Below are 12,011 nucleotides of genomic sequence, written 5' to 3'. Positions count from 1 at the left end.
ACAACATGCTGCTCCCCAACTTCCTGAATAATGTTATCCAAAAGCTCAAATAGAAGGCTTGCATCCTTTACCCTATCAGATGCATCAACTGATTTCAAAAACATGGTTCCTTGAGGGCAAGAAACAAGGAAATTAATGATAGTGCGGTTCTTTCCATCGGTCCATCCATCTGACATAATGGAACAACCTGTTTTGACCCATGACTCTCTAAACTCAGTCAAATACTCATCAATGGAAGATATCTCTTTTTGCAAAAGAGCTCCCCTCAAGTCATGCATACTAGGGCCTTTGAAGCCCTTTCCTGCAGCTATAACAGAGTCCCACATAGCTTGGTAATAAGGTGAGCGAGCAGCATTAAATGGGATATCTGAATCATACCACCATCTAGCAATGTATTGGTGAGAAGTTTCTTTGCATTGTTTTTTCCAATGCTGATCCAAAGTGGGTTGAGAACTTGGCTGGGAGGAAGTGGGATTAGATTTAGAAGAAGCAATGGTGGCAGAAGATGAGAAATAACTTTGGATGTTTGGTCTCTTTGGTCCTTTTGATGGTTGGCCAACTCCAACAGAAGGATGAACATAGTGAAAGGGGTCATTGGTGGAAGGGATAGAAGTGGAGTCTTGAATCTCATAATCATCATACCCACTCTCTTTCATGGCTTCTAATAATTCCCTCTTCCTTGCAATTTCATCTTGGATGGCCTTCTCCCTAGCCTTATCCTCATAAAATTTTTCAAGCTTGGCAATGTATTCTGCCCTAATAGGACCTAACAGTGCATTTGGTGCATCACATGGCTTTACTTGGCCTCTTACCCCAGCCAAGTGTTGTTTCAACCTAAGAATACCCCCACCTCCAATAGATTTATGGCATAATTTGCATATCATTTTTCCCTCAACTACATCACAATGAGCCCATGCACTGTCCTTTCCTTTTGGAGCCATGTTTGCTTGAAATAATAACAATTTGCAAATAAATCTGCCATTTAAAAAAAAAATTGCAGCTAAGGAACATGGAAAACCAATGATAAATGTAGGAAAAAAAATGCACATGCAAGCTACAAAATTTGATAGCATAGAGCTAGAGAGTTCATAGGCTTAGCATAGATGATAGATCATTGAAGTGAGAAGTTTATAGCACAAAAAAAATAATTCATGGACAGCAGACCCAAATGAGGAATTATCAAGTGCAAATCCTTACCTGGAAATGCAAAGTAGCTCCCTTAGCCTCCTCTTGATGATGGCAACTCCACTGACAGCTACACACTATCTCCAAAATAGCTCCAACTCCAACTCCAAGATGACTACTTCAGCAAAAACTCCACACTCTCCAAGCTCACAAACAAACTCACAAACACTCACAAACACTCCAAATCAGTTGTGTGAGACAAATGAGAGTGAGAGGGGTGTCTTATAGCAAGTGTGAGGGTGTTTTTGGAGGGAAAATCCCTTTCCCTCACCCCCAAAACCCCTAAACCGCCCTCAGTTCCAAAAAACCGTGCGCTTTTTTGCTTGACCGGCGGCCTGTCCATAAACCGGCCGGTTTAGGACGGAACCGGCCGGTTAGCAATAAACCGGCCGGTTTTGACCTAAACCGGCCGGTTTTTACCGGTTAGGTCAATTTTCCGGGCAAATGGGGCTTCTAACCGGGTTTTTTCACCGGTTCTGACCGGTGAGCCTCCCAACCGGCCGGTTAGGCCGGTAACCGGTTGGAACGGAACGGTTTTTAAAACTATGATTTTTGGGTGGGTGAGTGGCCCCCACAATGCACTAAAAGCACATCGACCCCCTTTCTCCTAAGTTCTCCCATCAAATTTGCCTAAAGCCAAAAATAACAAAATTGTGAAAATTGATTTTCTCCTCACCTTGGGAAAATTATTAGGAAGGGACATTACAGTCCTTCCCACCTGGATGTTGCTTGTCCCCAAGCAACTGCAAAACTGGATGCTGCAAGATTTGTTTACTTTCCCACGTGGTATCCTCTTCTGGAAAATCCTTCCATTTGACTAGGTACTCCCGGATCACCCTGTTCCTCAACTTCTTCTCCCGGGTCTCCAATATGATCTAAGGTGTCAAAACCATGTGCCCCTCATCATCCAAGGGAGGCAACTCAACCGCTGTTGTGATATGCTGCCCCAATGCCTTTTTTAGGCATGAAACATGGAACACATTGTGAATCCGACTCTCCTTAGGTAGTTCTAATTCGTAAGCCACCTCTCCCCCCTTCTAGACCACCTTATACGATCCATAAAACTGTGGGTGAAGCTTCTCGGCCCCTTTCTGCTTGAGTGAAGATTGCCTGTATGGCTGTAGGTGTAAGTAGACCATGTCCCCTACCTCAAAGTGTCTCTCCATCCTGTGTTTATCAACATAGACCTTTTGTTGATTCTGGGCCACCTGCAAGTTGTTCTTGAGAGCTCGGAGAATCTCCTGGCTCTCTTGAACCCAATCCTTTGCCCCTAGGGCCTTGCTATCTCCAAACACCATGTCGGAAAAGGAAAGTGCATCATAGCCATAAAGTGCTCGGAAAGGGGTCATACCAATGGACATGTGATAAGTCGTATTGTAGCAGAATTCCCTGAGGTGTAGCCACTTGACCCATGCTCTCTGCTATCCAGTTACGTAGTTGTGTAGGTACCCTTTCAGCCACTTGTTCACGATCTCCGTCTGCCCGTCGGTTTAGGGATGATAGCTAGTGCTGGGTGTAAGTTTTGTACCTACTGACCAAAACAATTCCTGCCAAAAAGCCCCCATAAATCTGTTGTCCTTGTCACTCATAATAGTCTTGGGGAGACCATGCAACCAGAAAACCTGTCGAAAGAACAACTCGACCACCTGGGATTGTGAAGATCTTGATGAAATAGGAAATAAGTGGGCGAACTTGGTTAGTCTATCGACCACCACATAGATGCAGTCCCGCCCTTGTGTTGCTGGAAGTCCCTTGATGAAATTCATGGATATGCTCTCCCACTTCCTCTTTGAAATGGGGAGCGACTATAGGAATCTGGATGAGTGACTCAACTCCACTTTGTTCCTCTGGCAATCCACACACTCTCTCACGTGTTTTAGCACATCCCCTTTAAGCCCCTTCCAGGAGAACCTCTCCCTGATGGTACGGTATGTCTTGAGGAAACTTGGGTGGCCTGCTAGTGGAGAATCATGGGTTGCCTGCATGATCCTCTCCTTCAGATGAGACCCTAGCACTAAATAGATCTGGTCCTTGTAGTAGATCACATCGTCCATAACCCGAAACCGTTCATCTTGGTGCATGCCATCCAAAATGTCACAGGCCGGTCTGTCCTTGGAGTACTCAACCAATAGTTGAGCCTTCTAATCCTATGTGACATCCATCAAAGATAGAGCTGTGGGTCTCCTAGAGAGGGCGTCAGCTACCATGTTGTGTTTTCCCTTCACATACTCTATCTCAAAGTCGTAAGCCTGGAGCTTACTCACCCATTTCTGTTGCCTCTCCTCTAAGGACTACTACTCAAGGAGGAAGCGAACACTGTTGTGATCCGTCTTCGCTTTGAATCGGTTGCTCGCTAAATACTCTCTGAATTTGGCCAGCGCATGCATCACTACCAACATCTCCTTGTCGTACACAGAGTACAACCACTTGTGAGGCTGCAATTTCCTACTCTCAAACGCAATAGGATGACCCCACTGTGTCAAAACGGCCCCAATCCTTTCACCAGACGCATCGCACTCCAGCACAAATGGCTGTGTGAAATCCGGCAAGGCTAAGATCGGACAATTGCTCATGACCCCCTTGAGGCGCATGAAGGCCTCCTCTGCCATCTGTGTCCATACAAAAGTTCCCCTCTTCGTCAAATCCATAGGAGGTGTTACAAGCTGTGAGAACCCTCGCACAAATCTCTGGTAGTACGTATAAATGCCCAGGAAATCCCTCAGCTCCATCATGTTCCTAGGTGTGGGCCAATCTATAATTGCCTGAATCTTCTCCTGATGCACCTTCAGTCTATCCTCCCCAATCACATGCCCTAAGTACAACATCTCTGTTAGCCCAAACACACATTTGGACAACTTTGCATACAATCGCTGCTCCTCAAGTATGTGGAGCACCTCGTCCAAATGTTGAAGATTCTCCTCCCATGTTCTGTTGTAAATGAGTATGTCATCGAAGAAGGCTAGAACAAAACGTCTCAGCTGCCTATGAAACACGTGATTCATACAGCACTGGAATGTGGCTGGAGCATTGGTTAGCCCAAAGGGCATCACCAAGAACTCAAAGTGTCCATAATGGTAGCGAAAGGCAGTCTTTGGAATATTCTACTCCCTCTGCAAATCTGGTGGTACCCTTAGCACAAATCTATCTTAGAGAAGTATTTAGCTCCCCTAAGCTCGTCCATCAGCTCATCTATGCGCGGGATGGGTTACCTGTTCTTCAAGGTCTTTTTATTGCGAGCCCAGTAGTCTATGCACATGCGCAGCGTCCCATCTTTCTTCTTCACCAGCACCACGGAAGAAGCAAATGGACTCGAGCTAGGCCTGATGTGCCCCAACCTCAACAACTCCTGAATGGCCCGCTCTATCTCATCCTTATAGGCCTTTGGGTGCCTATAAGGGGTGGTGATGACTGCGTTCACCCCTCCTCTAGCTCAATGGTGTGCTCAAATCCATAGTCTGGCAGTCTACCTGGTGGGACATCCCCAAAAACCCCCTGGTGCTTCTCCAACAGGGCTAGTATATCTAGATGTATGACCTGTGTCTTTATCCCCAACTCCGAAATCCGTAGCTCAACTACCCACTCCACATCTCCATTGCGCAGATCTGCCTCCATCCGATGGGCTGAAACTATCTAAGGGCGATAAGAGTGCATGCCTCTCAGTATTATCGCCTTCCCATTTGGACCTTAAAACTCCATCTCGAGTTTCTGCCAATCAGTCATGACCTTCCCCAACACATACAACCACTGGACACCCAACACCACATTGGTGTCTGGGACATCAACCACGAAGAAATGGTCAGTGAGAGTAGTTTCCCATCTTCAAGGTCAACTTGGGTACATACTTGGTACCACCCCTACGCTTCACCATCTGGGCATCAATAAAATTGTGGGTGGCCCCACTGTCAACCAGGATTGACACACGTTGCCCCTGTATAGTCGCCTTGATCTTGAGTGTCAAATACTTCGGCACACCCCGAAGTGAAGAGAGGACTCCCTCGGGTGGGGTAAACGACCCTCCTCTAGGTGGTGGTGGTGGTGGCCCTCCTGCTGATGGTCCCCCCTCATCTCCCGACTCCTCTCCTGCTTTGGCCTCCTCCTCCTCCTCAAGCTCACTATCCAGGAACACCTCAATGAAATGGGCTTTGCCCTTGGTACACTTGTGCCTTGGTACCCAAGGCTCTGGGCACATGAAGCACAAGCTCCTACACTTGAGGTCCCTTCGGGTGTCATTGTCCAATTGGCTACGTCCTCCATTTCTCTGTGATGGCCTCGCATCTCTGTTCCCTAGTGGAGTTGTGGGCCTTGTGGGAACAGAAGTCGAGTTCTTGGGCACTGCATCAATCATGTCCCGGGTCCTAGAAATGGCATCGCGTAGTGATGTGGGCTTGTAAGCTCTCACCCAGCCATGCAGAGGCTCAGCAAGCCCTTCCACAAACAACATGATTAGTCGTGCCTTCGAAATATCTATCACCATCATTGCAAGTCTTTGGAACTCTTTAATGTAGACCTCTACGCTGCCAATCTGTCTCAAGTGGGCTAGCTCCTGGAAGTGTAGGTTTGGGTCCTTCCTTTCAAACCTCTCGAACAATCTCCTGATGAACTCCGTATAAGTGGCGATGCGAAGGTGCCCCAACGTGATCAGCCCATGATACCACCACTACCGGGCATCATCCTCCAAGTGAGGAGTGGCAAAGTGTATGGCATCAACTTCCCTCGTGGGATTTAGGTGAAAGTATGTATCAAGTTTCTGGATCCATGCCCTGGTTGAGCTCTTTGCTGACCCATCGAAATTTGGGAGTGTGATCTTTCCCGATAGCTTTTGATCCTCCTCTATGGTGGCCTCTAGCCCCAGTAGCACGCCTCTTGTGAAAATTCTATCACTGCAGCAACTGATTTACTTTTCCTAATTATTTCACCATAAGTTATTCATGAAATTACTTCAATAAACATTAAAATAAATACTGCTGCAGATATCACATCGTAATATAGAAACAAACATATGCACTAGAATCAACACATTGACACAGTTATTTTAGACTAATGTCCCCGGAAAAACCCAATGTGGGAAAACGAGTGCAACAAGGGAAGATTTTATTATTCAACAATTTTCTAGTACAACAGGGTACCAAACTGGCTTACCCATAGATAGAAAAATTCTTCAACACTTCTTCTGAACCAAGCGTAAGCCCTATTGACCTCTGCGTGACTTGAAACCCTTTGCGTCAGCTTGTTGAGCCTTTGCGCAGCCTCTCTGGCCTTCTGCATCACTCCTACAACCTCTGCATGGATGACGTAGGCCCTGTTGGCTCTGCGCAGTCTTTGCTGCCTCTGCGTGGCTCCCTTTGGCCCTGTGTCTGCCTTTTCTGCCACTGTGCTGATCTCCGGTCTCTCTGTTCCGTACTTGCTGCCTCTTGATTGCTATCAAGACCACTGGTTCAATTTCTCAGCTAACCCACTCCAGAAATTGAACTAACTGGCCTTCCTCTGTGTGTTCTCCAAGTGCCCCTCAAGCCTCCTCTTATACTTTTCTCGTTGATAAATCAACAGCCGAGATTAAGTCCATAATCAACGGCTAAGATTAGATCTGGCTTGAGCCATGACTTTTGGACCATTCTAACACAGTTTCATATTAATTCACATTAATATTTTATTTTCCCTAAGTTTAGACTTAGAGATTACATTAAAAGTATTAATTATTTTAATATCTCCCAAAGTATTTAGAATTTGCCCAAACCCTTTCTGGGTATTGGAGATCTCATGTGCCTTAGCCTGTCCAGCAAGTTTCGTGGCTAGAGCACATCCCGATGCTACCCCAAATCAACACTCCCTCTTAGCGAGCACTGTGCTCTGGCAATACTCTTCACTGAGCATCACTCTGATCATTCGACATTGGTTCCTATGCTGATGCTAAGCCTTCCCGCCCAACATCCTCTGCACTGTTGTATTTTGTACTGCTGTCCATGGCTTTGCCACTGCTAGTGCCACTGCTGCATCTGTACGACAACTCCCTCTACAATTGTGCTGCTGCTGGTCCTTTCTCCAAACACTGCATCTACATTGCAACTCCCTCTTCGTTCGTGTTGCTAACACACTCATTTATACTTCTGAAAGGGGTTCTTTACCATCCCCATCGTTTCCCTAAAGTAGTCAAATTTTGACTTTCCAAGGACCTTGGTGAGGATATCTGCTACCTGTTCTCTAGTAGGAGTGTAGCTCAACTGTACAACTCCTTGTTGGACTCAGTATTTGACAAAGTGACACCGGATATCAATATGCTTCGACCTATCATGAAACATTGGATTCTCAGAGAGTTTGATGCAACTCTGATTATCACACATGATCCTGGTCGCCTCCATATTTCTTCTGAATAGGTTCACCAACAGTTTTCTAATCCATATGGCCTCACACAAAGCTGTGCTTGTTGCCATATATTCTGTCTCAGATGAACTCAGAGCCACGGACTTCTGTTTCCTACTGCACCAAGAGGTCATTCCTGAGCCAATGTTGAAACAGTGCCCAGAGATACTTTTCCAATCCACTGAACTTCCTGCCCAATCTGCATCAGTAAATCCACTCAACCTGATATCCTTCCCCTTGGTGTATAAGAGCCCATAATCAACTGTTCCTTGTAAATACCTGAGAACGTGTTTGGCTGCTGCCCAGTGTGCCCTCTTTGGTTCCACCATGAACTGACTGAAGGTGTTGACAACGTAGCAAAAGTCTGCCCTGGTATTGACCAGATACATCAGGGACCCAATGCGCTACCGGTATAGGGTGGGATCGACATCCTTGTCTTCTGATGCATCAATCTTCTTCCAGTTGGTGATCGTTGGCGTAGCCATAGGTCTACAGTCTTCCATCCTGAACCTTTTTAGGATTTCTGTAGCATACCTCCCTTGCCCAAGGAAGATTTCTCCTTTCTGCTGCCAAACTTCCAACCCTAGGAAGTAGTGCATTCGTCCCAGATCCTTCATATCGAACTTTGTGGCCAGATTCTTCTTGTAGTCCTCAATGAGTCTGGATGATCCTGTCAGAAAGAGATCATCCACATATAATACTAAGATAAGCATCTTGTTCTCTACGACCAGATAGTAGAGATTCGGATCCGTGTCACCCTTGACAATCCCCATCTTCTACAAGTAGCCATATATTTTACCATACCACACTCTCGGTGCCTGCTTCAACCCATACAAGGCTTTCTTCGGTTTGCATACATGAGACTTCTTCTCATGAGTTTCAAAGCCCTCTGGTTGTTCAATGTATACCTCTTCTTCTATTACCCCATTCAGAAATGCCATCTTGACATCCATCTGATGGATCTCCCATCCCATTTGGGCTGCAAGAGATATCACGGTCCTAATAGATGTATACCTGGCTACTGGGGCGAAGGTTTCCTCATAGTCAATCCCTTCCTTTTGAGCATACCCCTTAGCCACAAACCTAGCCTTGTATTTCTCAACATTATCGTCCGCAGCATATTTGATCTTGTAGATCCATCTTGAACCTACCATCGATCTATCTTGAGGTCTTGACACCACCTCCCAGACATCGTTCACCATTATGGAGTTATACTCCTCTACCATCACATCTAGCCACACTTGATGCTGAGCTGCCTCCTTGAAACTGGCAGGCTCTCCATGCTGAGCTACTAACGCCTGATATATATTTGGTTGTTTTCGGCGTTCGCTCCCTCTTACTATTCCTTGGCTCACCGATGAAGTTCTCTGCATCACGCAAAATTTGACGAAGTTCCCTGCTAGTTCTTCCTCTGCCAGCAGGTGCTTCTTTTCGCTCCTCTTCCTCATCTTGAGAATCTTCCTGACCTGAGGAAGAATTCTTCACTTTTGTTGGTTGAAGAGGCATGACCAATGGATCCTCTTTCGATTACTCCTCGGAAGGCAATTCGCAAGATCTTCTGCAAGCTCTGTCCTCCATGAACTTTACATCTCGTCATACTACTACCTACCTGCTCCCTGGAAGATAGATGCTGTATACCTTAGTGTTCTCGCTATATCCCACCAGATATCCCTTTTCTGCAGTCTGATCCAACTTCTTCCTCTTTTCTTCGGGTATGCGGCAATATGCTAAACTCCCAAATATCCTGAAATGATTGACTTCAAGCGTCTTCCCAGTGAAGAATTTCTCTAGAGTAATCTTGCCCAATGCCCGATGAGGAGTCTTGTTCTGAACGTAGACAGTTGTGTTGCATGCTTCCGCCCACAAGAATTTTGGCATATTCCTGATCATACAACATGGCCCTAGCTGCTTCTATAATGGTCCTGTTTTTTCTTTCTGCCATCCCATTCTGGTCCGGATTGTAGGGAGTTGTCCACTCCCTTCTGATGCCCTCCTTAACGCAATAATCAGTGAAGTCCTTATCGACATATTCTCCACCATTATTTGAGCGCAAAACTTTTATATTCTTCCCAGTCAGATTCTCCATAAGAGCCTTGAACTCCTTGAATCGACAGAAAACCTCATCCTTGGTTTTCAGAAAATAAATCCAAGTTTTCCTCGAGTGGTCATCATTGAAGGTAAGGAAATACTCAGCGCCACTGAGAGCGTATCAATCCTAGTACACTCTTGGCCCTGTGTTTGCTCCTAGGAAATGCCACCTTGGCATACTTTCCTAGAGCGCATTCCCTGCAGACATCATCTCGTTCCGTACTCAGATCGGGAACTCTGTTATAGTGCTCCTGAGAATTCTCAGAGCTCCATGGTGCAAGTGACCCATCCTTCTGTGCCATAGTTCGTTCAAGTCCTTGTCCCCATGACTGCCTATTAGTGCCATTGGTGATTCTAGTCGTAATCTATACAGCTGATTACTTTTGATCCCGATCTGCACTTTCTTTTTCCAACTCGGGTGTTTGACGCAATGTTGCACGAAGCAGGGATGAAGCCAGGACGTTTTTTGGAAGCGAGGACGCGAAAGCGTCATTTTCCAAAAATCTAGGAAGCGAAGCGTCTACGGAAGCGTCTGCTATATATATATATATATTTATATTTTTTTGCATTTATACTCAAAACAAACATCCCAAACAGGCGAAAGTGTCCAAAATAGACGGAAGCATCCAGGAAGCGTCCAAAACAGGCGGAAGCGTGCTTCCGGGGACGCTTCTTGTATGAATCCGCACGGGACGCGCTTCGGGCCTTAGAACCCGGGGGGGGGGGGGACGCTTCCTGCAACTATGGTTTGACGTTTTCCTTGATGAAGTAGACGCCATAGCCCTTACCTTGTAGTTGTGACACAGAAAGTAAGTTCATCCCCAATCCTAGTACATGCAGCACATTTGTGGCACGGAACCGCTCTCCCGATTTTGTCTAAAAAGCTATGGTACCCTTCCTTATTGGAGTACACTTTGCCTTGTTCCCCATGGTGATCTGAAAATTCATCTTCTCTTCTTGATATTCTGAGAAACACTCCCTGATTCCCATCATATGCCACGAGGCTCCACTGTCTATATACCGTACTTCTGATGATGCAGCACTAGTCATGCACGCCACTTCTTCTTCCAGCCTGGAAGCCAACATAGAGAAATCAAAATCTCTTTCTCTTGTGCAATCTACTGAAAATCTGTGTGAGTCCATTGAGGTGGATGTCTTTGCATCGTGGTCTCGAGCCATAACTGATTTTCCCTTTCTGTCTCTGATTACTTGCTCTGATACCATGTGAAAATTCTATCATTGCAGCGACTGATTTACTTTTCCTACTTATTTCACCATAAGTTATTCATGAAATTACTTCAATAAACATTAAAATAAATACTGCTGCAGATATCACACCGTAATACAAAAACAAACATATGCACAAGAATCAACACATTGACACAGTTATTTTGGACTAATGTCCCCGAAAAAACCCAATGTGTGAAAATTGGTGCAGCAAGGGAGGATTTTATTATTCAACAATTTTCTAGTACAACAGGGTGCCAAACTGGCTTACCCACAGATAGAAAAATTCTTCAGCACTTCTTCTGAACCCAGCGTTAGCCCTACTGACCTCTGCGTGACCTAAAACCCTCTGTGTCAGCTTGTTGAGCCTCTACGCAACCTCTCTGGCCTTTTGCGTCACTCCTGCAGCCTCTGTGTGGATGACGCAGGCCCTACTGGCTCCGTGCAGTTTCTGCTGCCTCTGCGTGGCTCCCTCTGGCCCTACGTCTGCCTTTTCTGCCACTGCGCTGATCTCCCATCTCTCTGTTTCGTACTTGCTGCCTCCTGACTGCTCTCCAGACCACTAGTTCAATTTCTCAGCTAACCCTGCTCCAGAAATTGAACTGACTGGTCTCCCTCTGTGTGTTCTACAAGTGCCCCTCAAGCCTCCACTTATACTTTTTTCGTTGACAAATCAACTGCCGAGATTAAGTCCATAATCAACGACTAAGATTAGATCTGGCTTGATCCATGACTTTTGAACCATTCTAACACAGTTTCATATTAATTCACATTAATATTTTATTTTCCCTAAGTTTAGACTTAGTGATTACATTAAAAATATTAATTATTTTAATATCTCCCAAATTGTTTAGAATCTGCCCAAACCCTTTCTAGGTATTGGAGATCTCATGTGCCTTAGCTTGTCCACCAAGTTTCGTGGCTAGAGCACATTCGATGCTACCCCAAATCAACACCTCTTGTTGAGGTGGATTTACTCTCCAAAAGACATCACCCTCTTGATCTGAGCATCCAACCCCTCGTACTCATCAATGCTTGATGGGACAAAATGTACCAAATCCTCAACTAGGTCCGGTTCTCTCTCTAGCTCAACGTCCTCGCTGAAATGAGGCATTATGGGGCAGTCAACTTTCCCATGCTATGGGGTGTGTGGA

General features: G+C 45.7%; 1 protein-coding gene across 3 annotated transcripts in view; it reads left to right on the top strand.

Annotated features, from left to right (window-relative positions):
- Positions 1-12,011, top strand: part of SAC9 (sacI homology domain-containing protein / WW domain-containing protein) — a 339,290-nt gene that overhangs the window by 301,250 nt on the left and 26,029 nt on the right. The gene's annotated exons all lie outside the window — the stretch shown is intronic.

Source organism: Pinus tabuliformis, chromosome 4_1 (genome assembly GCF_031772625.1).
Source record: "Pinus tabuliformis cultivar Carrire ecotype Pingquan chromosome 4_1, CPIR1, whole genome shotgun sequence".
Taxonomy (NCBI): domain Eukaryota; kingdom Viridiplantae; phylum Streptophyta; class Pinopsida; order Pinales; family Pinaceae; genus Pinus; species Pinus tabuliformis.
Note: the sequence above shows the minus strand (reverse complement) of the source record. Positions and strands in the feature narration are given on the sequence as shown.